Genomic DNA, 12,608 nt, shown 5'->3' with positions numbered 1-12,608 from the left:
ACAGATAGGGTATAAGAATTGTTAAGCCAAGTTTCTGTTATTTACATTACACGATACTTCTATTAAGGGTGGCACGGTGGCTCAGTGGTTAGCACTGCTGCCTCACAGCGCCAGGGACTCGGGTTCGATTCTCGCCTCAGGTGACTGTCTGTGTGGAGTTTGTACATTCTCCCCGTGTCTGTGTGGGTTTGCTCCGGTTTCCTCCCACAATCCAAAGATGAGCAGGTCAGGTGAATTGACCATGCTAAATTGCCCATAGTGATAGGTGCATTAGTCAGGGTAAATATAGGGGGTTGGGGAATAGGTCTGGGTGGGTTACTCTTCGGAGGGTCGGTGTGGACTTGTTAGGTCACCATCTAATCTATATGGCTATTTGTGCTTGTAGCTCATAACTTTATTCACCACGTTTTATGAATTTGCATACATTCAGTCCAAACATTTCTTTGTATTCTTCATAGTCCTTCTGGATCTCCTTCTGTCCATTATGGTAAAAACAATGCTACTTTCTCCCCACCCCCATCCTCCTCTCATTTATCTCTCCACCCTTCAGGCACTCTGCCTGTATTCCTGATGAAGGGCTTTTGCCCGAAATATCTATTTTACTGCTCCTCGGATACTGTCTGAACTGCTGTGCTCTTCCAGCACCATTTGAATCCAGATTCTGTCCAATATGTACTAATTCCTTATTTAGTACTATTCAACAACCTCACTTCCTTATTCCTCTGTCATTCCTATGTTGGCATTCATTACCCTGCCAATTTTAGCTTGAAGCTTTCTGGGGAGGTCTTGTGATACAGTGGCAGTATTCCCACCTCTAAGTCAAGAGGCCAGGTTCAAGTCTCACCTGCTCCAGGGAGGTTTTGTCACACAGTGGTACAGTCCCTTCCTCTGAGTTAAAAGGCCCAGGTTCAGGTCTCATCTAATCTAGGTGTGCAATAACATCCCTGAACAGATTGATCTGAAATATTTTTTAAAAAGAGCTGGGTTCAAGGGGATTTTGTGGAACATGGTAGTGTTTGTACCTCTAGGCCAGAAGTCCAGTTTTAAGTCTCCGCTGCCACAGACATGTCACAATGTGTCTGAATAGGCTAATTAAAAAGAAAGCTGGGTTTTAAAGGACTCTTGTTGCACAGTGATGGTGTCCCTACCTCTGTACCAAGAGGCCCAGTTCAAGTCTCATCTGCTCCAGAGATGTGCAATAACATTACTGAATAGGTTAATTAGGAAAGTATCTTTAAAACATGCTAGGTTCTATCGACTGGAAAACATATATGATTTGCTAGTGGTGGTTAACAGGTGAAAATCACCACAGGTGATTTGGTGCCATCTGCTCCAAACATGTGTGATAATGTGTCTAAACAGGTTGGTGAAAGGTTTCAGGAGCTGGGTTCTTGCTTGGAATTCACTCCTTGGTTAATCAGTAAATAGGTGATTTGGTGGTGGGCTTTATAAATTAAAAAAAAATGTTGGGCTCTTCTTCCATGAGGAGTTGTCTTTAAGGAAAGTGTCCAGAAGGAAAAGATGGAAACTGATGTTACTGTGAAGCTACAAATTCAAAATAAAATCTTGTAAATATCTGAAGGTCTTTTGCTACTCATATGGATATCAATCTTGTGGACATGATTACCTTCGATAATTTCAGATGCGAAGATAAAGAAAGTAGAAAGTAATTCCTAATTGCAGAAGTAAGGCTCCAGGTAGCTGTTTAATGTGAACATCTGAGTCACACTGTAGGATCATGAATTATAATTACTGTATACACCATCTGTTGTCAGAATTGGAGCAATAGTACTAGTGAAAACATCAGGTGAAGATATGGACTTATGTCACTTCCCGAACAAAGAAGAAGCAAGGGATGGCTTTTGCTTTATCCTTACCAAGAAGGCGTAAACTTAAAGTGTTTTGGAATTGAGTGTTACAGATTTAGAAAGCAAAGAGCGATTAGAAATTCCAATATCACCTATGGACAGAGTTTACAAAAGGATGGCTTACGAGCAGCCTCTGACTTGTGATCAATATTTGATAATTTAAAAAGGTTGACAATCAGTTTATGGAAGAACGTAGGTATATCACAGAATCTGAGAGGTTATGTAAAGGCTAAAAAAATACAATCTAGAAATTCCAGAGCTGCGCTGGTTTTTAAATTATTGGATTGCCCACAAATCTCACACACAGACTTTTAGTTTTGGCAGGTAGTTTTAATTTTGTGGCAATGTCTCTTTTTGAACAAATCACTACTGCCTTAAGAAAGGTTTAGGGAGACAATTGTTTCCAGCTATCTTATCAGGACATGTTGGATATTCTGTGGCAATGCACAGTATAGAAAACTTCAAGATTATTGACGAACTATGACTGCCTTGTCACAGATGCCAAAGTAAGTATGGAATTGTTGAAAAATATTTTGAGGGGAATCATATTTTAAAAGATTTCCAATAATATCAAAGGAAGATACAAGATTGGAATGATAGCTGACAACAAGTAAATCCCATAAAATCAGAGGGTATAATTAATAGGTGGTTCTCGTGTGACTCTGTCAGGAACTATTCAAAGATAAATCGTATTTGGTAGAGTTCATTAAACAGATGGATCTGAAGATGAATACTATAAGGATGAACAGCAAGAAAACATTGCGATAGTGGCTGAAGACTTAAGTCAGCCATGAGTATCTCAGTTGCCTGATTTATTAAGTTGTGCTGTATCTCAGTAGCGTATGGCATCGACTGACTAAACTGTTATTTGTAAACTTCGGACAAAACAGTCAAACAATATGAAAGCTCTACCCCACTTTAATCTGAGATAATAATTTGTTACTATCTTTAAAAAAAGTGGTTATCCTGGTGAAATTAACATAGAAATATAGAACATAGGAGCAGGAATAGACCAACAGTTCTTCAAGCCTGCTCCACCATTCAATACGATCCTGGCTGATCATCTAACTCATACCGTGTTCCTGCTTTCTCCCCAGATTCTTTGGTCCCCTTAATCCTAAGAACTATATCTAAATATTTTTTGAAAGTTTTAAATGTTTTGGCCTCAACAGTTTCCCGTGGCAGACCTGCTGATTTGCGGCTGCTCTTTTTTAAATAGCTGCCTTCTGTTCGAGAAGTTGTCCCAATGTCCCAAAAATCTGAAACTCTCCCTCCTGCACCATTTCTTAATGTCTCACATTGATGATTTCTGTCTTTCTCTTTCGGCTCTCATTGGGTAGCCCTGGGAGTAATTCAGAGATTTGATGTTTCACTCTTCAATTTCCTTCCCACCTTCTGTAGGTCTGACCACAGAACTCTGCCTGCCCTATGTTACTGGTCCTGGTGTACGTCACAATTTCTTACTCCCCCGCAGAATATGTTGTACTTTCACTATGACCTCCTGGCATCATGGAGACAACACATTGTACAGGTCTCACAATAATGGTTACAGGAATATTGGTCTGCCTACCTGACTCCCATAACAAGTGCATTTAAACTTTTTACTGGGTCCTCCTGTGTAGTCCCTTTCCCATTAGTACCAGAGTCTGGATTCCACTCCTTTAAAGCGTTGACAATCCAACAGTGTGCGGTGCTCAGTACCAGTTTGAGAGTGACACACACTACAAAGATCAAGCATTCCCTCCCTCTACCCGCTCTTCCCAACTGCTACTTATTTCTCATCTTAGCGATCAATACAGACCCAGGATCAACAGTGACTGGGATCAATCCAAACCCTGGGAACAGTATAGTCTGATATTGATAAACTGTGTGCCACCTCTCACCATTCAGACTTTGACTCACTTAGGTAACACAAGCTTCAAGATAATAATTGAATAATGATGGAAGCTAATGCAGAGCTGAGTACACATCCTCATTTATACTCACCATTCATTATAGTGTCTACATATTTTTGGAGTTAAAGGATGTGTATAGTATGTTACAGTTGCTACTCCATTGTGATATGACGGATTATCCAGCTGATGCTGATGGAGGTTCAAGTTTAAAATGTTGTACCTGTACCTACTGTCAACTCCTTTATCCTGCGCCTTTTCTGGATACTGACCAGGATAATCTCACCTTTAGCTCCTTTTTCCCTTTATCCACTTTATATTTAGTAAAAAACCTGAATGGTATCCTTGTATTTTTATGTTCTAAGATTCAGTAATTATTTAATTTTTTGTTTGAATCATTCAACAGAATGAACTTCTCTGAAGGATCTTCTCCAAATCAGACCCTGGAGGGGTCTGCATACCCTGGGGGAGGAAAGACAAGGATAAGATTTAGTCACTGAACTTTATCATGTTGAAGTGCACAGAAGCAATGTGGTTACATTCATTAAATGCTTAGGTCAACTGAAGCAGATTTTATCTTATAGGAGGTGGGGGCCTAGGAGATTTATACCATCACTCAATTCTAATGCACTAACAATCTTGTCACCTCCACTGTTAAGGAACAAAGATGCTTAATTCCAATTCAGATAATCAGACAGTGAAAATAGAACTAAAGCCTTATCTTTTTACACTTAACTTATATACACATGCAACTCTAACCCCATTAACCACAGTTTGACAGTACTAATTTCACTGGATTTGTTATCATTAGGCCCACGCTAATGATCCAGCAATATGAATTCAATTACCACCATAGCAGATGGTGAAATTTAAATTCAATTCTTAACTATCTGGTATTAAAAACTACAGATTTTTCATAAAACTCACCTGGTACACAAATTGTGACTCCAGCACCACAGAATTTGGTTGACTCTTAATTACCTTGTTAAATCACTTATATACTGAATAAATTTGAAAGGATCGCCCTGCATCAATCTAGACACTAGAAACAATAGCACACAATGACCAGTCAACCCTGCACAGTCTTCTTTACTAACATCTGGAGGCACTACCAAAACTTGACAGCTGTTTCACAAACTGGTCAAGCAATAGCCTGACATAGTTGCACTTAGCCCAATAACCCTGGGTGTTTTCAAAATTAACTCCAGACCCAATGATATTGCATATCATCAGGTCAAATATGGCCAAGAAAAGCTCTTGCAGAGATGCCACAGCTGATGAATTAGGATACTTCCTTGTTGAACTCTGCTTGGAAGAAGAACTGAGGGGAGCAAGGGCACAAAATGCACTCTAGGTCGGGAATGTCATTCCTCAAAAGTGGCCTGTAGTGCTACCACTAAGTATGGTGAGATGTTGTGAAGAATGGTATGCAGGGATCATGAGATGAGGCCATGAGAGTGGGACTAGACTCATATTGCAAGGATGAGAAGGGGCATTTAGTTATGGGATATGATTAAATGGCTGAGGCATTGAATAGTTAATTTGTGTTGGTCTTCACAGTGGAGGACACGAATAATGTGCCGGTAATTGGCAAAGAGACAAAGATATGTGAGGACCTGGAAACAATTATTACCACAGAAGAGATAATGTTGGGCAAGATAATGGAGCTAAGGATAGACAAGTCTTCTGGCCCTGATGGAATGTGTCCCAGGGTACTAAAAGAGATGGCGGGAGAAATAGCAAGTGCACTTCTGGTAATTTTCCAAAATTTGCTGGACTCTGGGGCAGTTCAAGCAGATTGGAAAATAGCAAATGTGACACCACTGTTTAAAAAAGACGGTAGACGAAAGATGGGGAACTATAGAGCGGTTATCTTAACTTCTGTAATGGGGAAGATGCTTGAATCTATTATCAAGAAAAGCAGCACAGTGGCTCAGTGGTTAGTGCTGCTGCTTCACAGCACCAGGGACCCAGGTTCGATTCCAGTCTTGGGCAACTGTCTGTGTGGAGTTTGCGCATTCTCCCTGTGTCAGTGTGAGTCCCCTCCAGGTGCTCCAGTTTCCTCCCAATATCCAAAGATGTGCAGATCAGGTGGATTGGCCATGCTAAGTTCCCCATAGTGTTCGGTGCATTAGTCAGAAGGAAATGTATCTGGGTGGGTTGCTCTTTGGAGGGTCGGTGTGGACTTATTGGGCCGAAGGGCCTGTTTCCACACTGTAAGGAATCGAATCTAAATAGCAAAGCATCTAGGTAGAAATTGTCCTGTTGGGCAGATGCAACATGAGTTGATGAAGGGCAGGTCATGCTTAAATAATCTTTTGGAATTCTATGAAGGCACTACGAGCATGATAGACAACATGGTCCCAGTAGATGTGGTGTACCTAGATTTCCAAAAGGCCTTCAACAAGGTACTGCACAAGAGGCTGCTGCATAAGATAAAGATGCATGGTGTCACAGATAAGTATTAGCATGGATAGAGGAATGGTTGACTAGCAGGAAGCAAAGAGTGGGGATAAATGAGTGCTATTTTGGTTGGCAATCAGTAACTAATGACTTGTCTCAGGGATCAGTGTTGGGACTGCAATTATTCACAATTTACATAGATGATTTGGAGTCAGGACCATATGTAATGTGTCAAAGTTTGCAGGTGACACTAAGATAAGCGGCAGAGCAAAGTGTGCAGAGGACTGTGAAACTATGCAGAGGAACATAGATACTTTAAGTTAGTGGGCAAAGATTTGGCAGATGGAATACGATGTTACTAAATGTGAAGTCATCCATTTTGGTAGGAATCACAGTAAAAACGACTATTACTTGAATGGTAAAAGGTGACCTTGTGCATGAATCACAGAAGATTGACTTGCAGGTACAACAGTTAATTCAGAAAGCAAATAGAATTTTATCCATCTTTGCGAAAGGGATTGAGTTTAAAAGTTTGCAGCTGTATAGAGTGCTGGTGAGGCGACACCTGGAGGATTGCATGCAGTTTTTGGTCTCTTACTTGAGAAAGGATGTACTGATACTGGAAAGGGTGCAGAGGAGGTTCACCAGGTTGATTCCAGAGTTGAGGGGATTGGCTTATGAGGAGACTGGGATTATATTCATTGGAATTTAGAGAATGAGGGGTGTTCTTAAAGAAACATACAGAATTATGAAGGGAATAGATAAGATTGACGTCAACGGGATGTTTCCACTGGCAGGTGAAACTAGGACAAGACAGCATAGCCTCAAAATTAGGTTTAGGACTGAATTCAGAAGGAACGTCTTCACCCAGAGGGTTGTGAATCTATGGAATTCCCTGCCCAGTGAAGTAATTGATGCTACTTCAGTAAATATTTTTAAAGCTAAGATAGATTTTTTTTTTGAACCATGAGGGAATTACGGGTTACGGTGCGAGGGCGGGTGCGTAGCTGAGTCCATGAAAAGATCTTATTGAATGGCAAAGCAGGCTCAAAGGGCCAGATGGCCTACTCCTGCTCCTAGTTCTTATGTTCTTACGTCCTTCATAAGTGCTATGAACATCGCTGAAAGCTGTGCATTATGAATTGACAAAGCAATAGTGACACACAGAGACAGGAAAAGGTAGATTGCTCATTTAATTTCAATTTTACTTGTGAGTAATAACACCATACGATATAGGAGCAGAATTAGGCCATTTGGCCCATCAGATTTGCACTGCCAATCAATCATGGCTGATATGTTTCTCAACCCCCATTCTCCTGCCTTCTCCCCATAACCCTTTATCTTCTTACGAAACAAGAACCCATCTATTTCTGTCTTAAAGACTCCATGATTTGGCCTCCATAGCCTTCTACAGCAGGGACTTCCACAGATTCACAACTGATGGGCTTTGAGGCGAAAAGGGTGCAACTGAACAGAATGCAAAGGGAGTGTTAATGTGGTAAAGGAGAGATTGAGCTGTAAAATATGTCTCAGTGTGAAAGGAAGAAAATGAGTCAACTCTGCTGAGAGCAAAGCCAACAAGACATGGCCAAGGGCAGGGGGATTCCCAGTGGTAATAGTCAATTTGGAGGATAGTGGTCATTCTCAGAGGCTTTTGAAATCAGTGTTGAGGCCTGAAGGCTGCAAGGTCTCTCAGTAGAAAATGATATTATTTTAAAAAGATGATAAGGACAAGCCAGGAAACTATAGACCAGTGAGCCTGACGTCAGTGGTGGGCAAGTTGTTGGAGGGAATCCTGAGGAACAGGATTTACACATATTTGTAAAGGCAAGGACTGATTAGGGATAGTCAACATGGCTTTCTGAGTGGGAAATCAGGTTTCACGAACTTGATTGAGTTTTTTGAGGAAGTAACAAAGAGGATTGATGAGGGCAGAGCGGTAGATGTGATCTATATGGATTTCAGTAAGGCGTTCAACAAGGTTCCCCATGGAAGACAGGCTAGCAAGGTTAGACCTCATACAATACAGGGAGAATTAGCCATTTGGATACAGAACTGGCTCAAAGGTAGAAGACAGAGGGTGGAGGTGGGGGATTGTTTTTCAGACTGGAGGCCTGTGACCAGTGGAGTGCCACAAGGATCCCCTACTTTTTGTCATTTATATAAATGATTTGGATATGAACATAGGAGGTGTAGTTAGTAAGTTTGCAGATGACACCAAAATTGGAGATGTAGTGGACAGCGAAGAAGATTACCTCAGATTACAATGGGGATCTTGATCAGATGCTTGGTCCAATGGGCTGAGGAATGGCAGATGGAGTTTAGTTTAGATAAATGCGAGGTACTGCAATTTGGGAAAGCAAATCTTAGCAGGACTTATAAACTTAATGGTAAGGTCCTAGGGAGTTTTGCTAAACAAAGAGACATTCATAGCTCCTTGACAGCAGAGTCACAGGTAGATAGGATAGTGAAGACGGTGTTGGGTTTGCTTTCCCTTATTGATCAGAGCATTGAATATAGAAATTTGGAGGTCATGTCGCGGCTGTCCAGGACATTGGTTCGGCCACTTTTGGAATATTGCTTGCAATTCTGGTCTCCTTCCTATCCTATCCTCTGAAATTTGAAAGGGTTCAGAAATGATTTACAAGAATGTTGCCAGGGTTGGAGGATTTGAGCTATAGGGAGAGGCTGAATAGACTGGGGCTGTTTTCCCTGGAGCATCGGAGGCTGAGGGGGTTACCTTATAGAGGTTAATAAGATCATGAGGGGCATGGATAAGATGAATAGACAAAGTTTTTCCCTGGTGGGGTGGTGGTGGGGCGTGGGGGGGGTACAGAACTAGAGGGCATAGGTTTAGGGTGAAAGGGGAAAGAAATAAAATGAACCTAAGGGGCAACGTTTTGTTGCAGAGGGTGGTGTGTGCATGGAATGAGCTGCCAGAGGAAGTGGTAGAGGCTAGTACAATTGCAACATTTAAAAGACGTCTGGATGGGTATATGAATAGGAAGGGTTTGGAGGGATATGGGCCAACTGCTGGCAATTGGGACTAGATTAGGTTGGGATAGCTGGTCAGCATGGACAAGTTGGAATGAAGCGTCTGTTTCCGTGTTGTACATCTCTATGACTCTGTGAGATATTGTGGGTCCTTGCTTGCATTGAACACCGCAGCAGGTCCAGGATGGAAATGTTAACGTGGGAGAGAGATGATTTATTAAAATGGGATGCAAATGGAAGGTTGGAGTTAATCTTATGGACAGAAGTGTTCTGCAAAGTGGTCATCCAGTCTGCATTTGATCCCGGCAATGTAAAGCCGACTGCATTGTCAGTAACGAATACAGTAGACTAGATTGAAAGAAGTACAACTAAACCGCTGCCTACATCTAGGGCCTTGAACAGTGAGGAGGAAGGAGGTGAAAGAACCACTATAGCTGCATGGGGAAGATGCCAAGGGGAGTGGGTGAGATAGTGATGATGAAGGAAGTGGACCTAGATGTTATGACAGGCACAGGCCCTTTGTAATATTCGTAGTGGAGGCGAGGGGAAGGTATGTTTGATGGGGGCATCCTGCTGGAAATCGTAGATATGGTGGAAGATGATCCTTTGGATGCAAAGGCTGCTGCTTCAACGGAAAGTGAGGACAATGGGAACCCTAATGTTGTTTTAGGAAAGAGGGGAAAGAGTGAGGATAGAAGCAAGGGAAATGTGTTGGACATTGCTTAAGGCCCTGTCAAGCACACTTGTATGTCCTGGGACTGAGACAATTGGCTTCTAATAACTAGAAGCATCTTTCATGGATTAGATATTTTTTCCAACAAGTGGAGGAAATACCTATGATTCCCATTGATTTGAATTTAGTTGACCCTGCCACTGTCACCAACTCTGCTCTCAGTTGCTCCAACTGAGTGAACTGATGGGCCAATAATCAGTCAAATTAGATTTTTCCTGCTTTTCATTTGTGGAACATACATGGGTGATTTTCTACATTGTTGGATAGATCCCACACATAGTGGGAATACCGTTAGCTATCTACAAGATAATTGCATTCCAGCAATTCACCACAGTTTGCACAGAAGCACCTCACAAACTCTCTGTCTCCACCACCTAGAAATCCAAGGCTGCAGAAGCATGGGAACAATATCAGCTGCAAGATCCCCTCCAAGCCACGCACCATCCTAACTTGGAACCATACCATCATTCCTTTATTGTTGCTGGTCAAAATACTGAAATTCTCTCCCTAACAACCCTGTGGGTGTACCTACACCACATTGACTGCAGCGGTTCAAGAGATCCAGGGCAATTAGGGATAGTGACAGCCACATCCCATGAGTATTGTAAACATCCCAGATGTCTTGTCACCTCTGTTTGTTCCCTGCTCTAATAATGTGGATTCATCTTCACAGCTCCATAGATGCTCAGTCTGCAGTACTTAGAGGAGAAAGTGGGGAATGCAGATGTTAGAGATCACAGTCAAAACTGTGGCGCTGGAATAGCACAGCTGCTACTTCAGAAACGATCATTCACGTGTGAGATTTGACACTGGGAGTAGGTTATTCATCAAATCGGGGCTTCACAGCGCATTTTCTTATCCAAGACATACACACACGAATGCATAGATGCCCAAAAGCACAAAGGTACACATGCTGACACATAGAAACACATAAGGCCACTGAAACAAACAGACTCAGATACGGATACTGCCGATGTCATTGAATGCAACAAGTCTGCGATCCCTGACTACTCCCTCTTTCTTAGCCCTCACTGAAGCCAGTGGGTAACAACCTGACTCAGATTGTATCCCCACCACAACCCACAATATTCTCGCTGTGACGCTGCAAATCCGAGAGCTGCAGTCAGCAGTTATCGGAGATTGCAGGCAGGACTTCTCCTCATGTAATCCCTTCCGAGCAAATCATTGCGAGGGAAGTTGCAGTTACCCACTTGTTCTTTCCCAACTGTCCCCAGTGCAGAAGAGTTACTGTAGCCGGCGTCCTACCTACATCTGTCCGTTCCCCAGTCTCGCTGCCCGGGCACTGTCACCAACTCTGCTCTCGGTTGCTACAACTGTAGCGGGGCACCTCCCTCTCCGCCTCTCATTGGTCTCCTGCTGGATCACTGTGGATCTCTGTGACTGTCTCTCCGCCTCTCATTGGTCTCCTGCTGGATCACTGTGGATCTCTGTGACTGTCTCTCTGCCTTGCCCTTCCTGGAGGTATCAGGTTGCTTGACTCTCACTCCGTCAAAGGGATACAAGAAGTCCTCAATAAAGCCAACAGCGTCTACCCACCAAGAAACTGCCTGCTCTGTGTGGCTCCAGCCAGCGTCAGGGTCCATTGTAACTTTTATCCAGACGCACATAGGGACAGCCAATTGTTAAAACACCTCAACACCATTACACATTCAACAAAGCAAAGCGCCAAAGAAATCCAGCAATTGAGGTCAATGTGAAAATCTTCAGTTGGCTGCAGGATGCTGTGAGTCTTAAAGGGGAATAATCGCTTAGGGCATCACTAAAACCTAACTCTCTCCAACTGCCTTATCAAACATTCGCTGTCCATTATGGGGTGAGGAGTAGGGCTGTTCATCCAAGGGTGTGCAAACAAGTAACTGCAAAGATTGTTGTAATCTTCCAAAATTCTGAAAAACTCCCAGCTGACTGAAAATTCACAAATGTAACATTTCTATTCAAGAAAGAGGGTAGACAGAAACTATGAAGATAAAGACTAGGTGGCCTAACAGCTGCCATTTAATAAATGCTGGAATCCATTATTAACAAGGTAGCAGCAAAATGTTTAGAAAACCATAATGCAATTAAACAGAATGAATATGTTTTTGCAAAAGAGAAATAGTGTTTGACAAATTTATTACAGTTCTTTAAGGATATAATAGCAGGATAGATAAAGGAGAATCTCCAAAAATACAAGTGATAAGTCATAGAAACAGCTACTGTAAATGATAAGATTGGAAGGCACTGGGAGTTATAACTTGGCATAGATCGAGGATTGCTAACTAACAAGAAACAGAGTTGGGCTAAATGGATCAATATTCCATTTAGCTGATTGGCAAATTGTTACATACATTGAGTCTAGTTCTTCTTGGCAAGAACATAGACTCCCATCTGGCAGATAGTATTTTAGGCTCAATGGGGTATTGTTTCCAATTCTGTAAAGATAGTGCCTCTTTCTGTACTGTAACAATTCTGTGATTCTGTGCACTGAAGGTGTTTCTAGCTGTGTTCATATCGCAGATGACACAGTGGTCATGGGGTATAGAAAAAAATGACAAGAATCTTCACATTCGACTGGAGATGATTAAAAGAGTGTTTCATGTCTAATAGGAAAAAGTATGCCATTAATGTGAACTGCATTAATTTTTTTCATTCAGTTGACATTGGCTCAGAATATGGAAGGCATGGTAAGTTTGCAGATGACACCAAAATTGGTGGTGT

The 12,608-nt window shown here is 42.1% G+C and overlaps 1 protein-coding gene across 1 annotated transcript in view; it reads right to left on the bottom strand.

Annotated features, from left to right (window-relative positions):
- Positions 1-4,216, bottom strand: part of LOC122562075 (protein HEATR9-like) — a 60,972-nt gene extending 56,756 nt beyond the window's left edge. The window contains 1 exon segment of the mRNA XM_088000522.1: positions 3,855-4,216. The gene's annotated coding sequence lies outside the window, so the exon portion shown is untranslated.
- Positions 4,217-12,608: the final 8,392 nt, after the last annotated feature.

This window comes from Chiloscyllium plagiosum, unplaced genomic scaffold (assembly GCF_037043375.1).
Source record: "Chiloscyllium plagiosum isolate Xiang-an unplaced genomic scaffold, Cpla_swu_hap1 HiC_scaffold_25, whole genome shotgun sequence".
In the NCBI taxonomy this organism is placed as follows: Eukaryota; Metazoa; Chordata; class Chondrichthyes; order Orectolobiformes; family Hemiscylliidae; genus Chiloscyllium; species Chiloscyllium plagiosum.
Note: the sequence above shows the minus strand (reverse complement) of the source record. Positions and strands in the feature narration are given on the sequence as shown.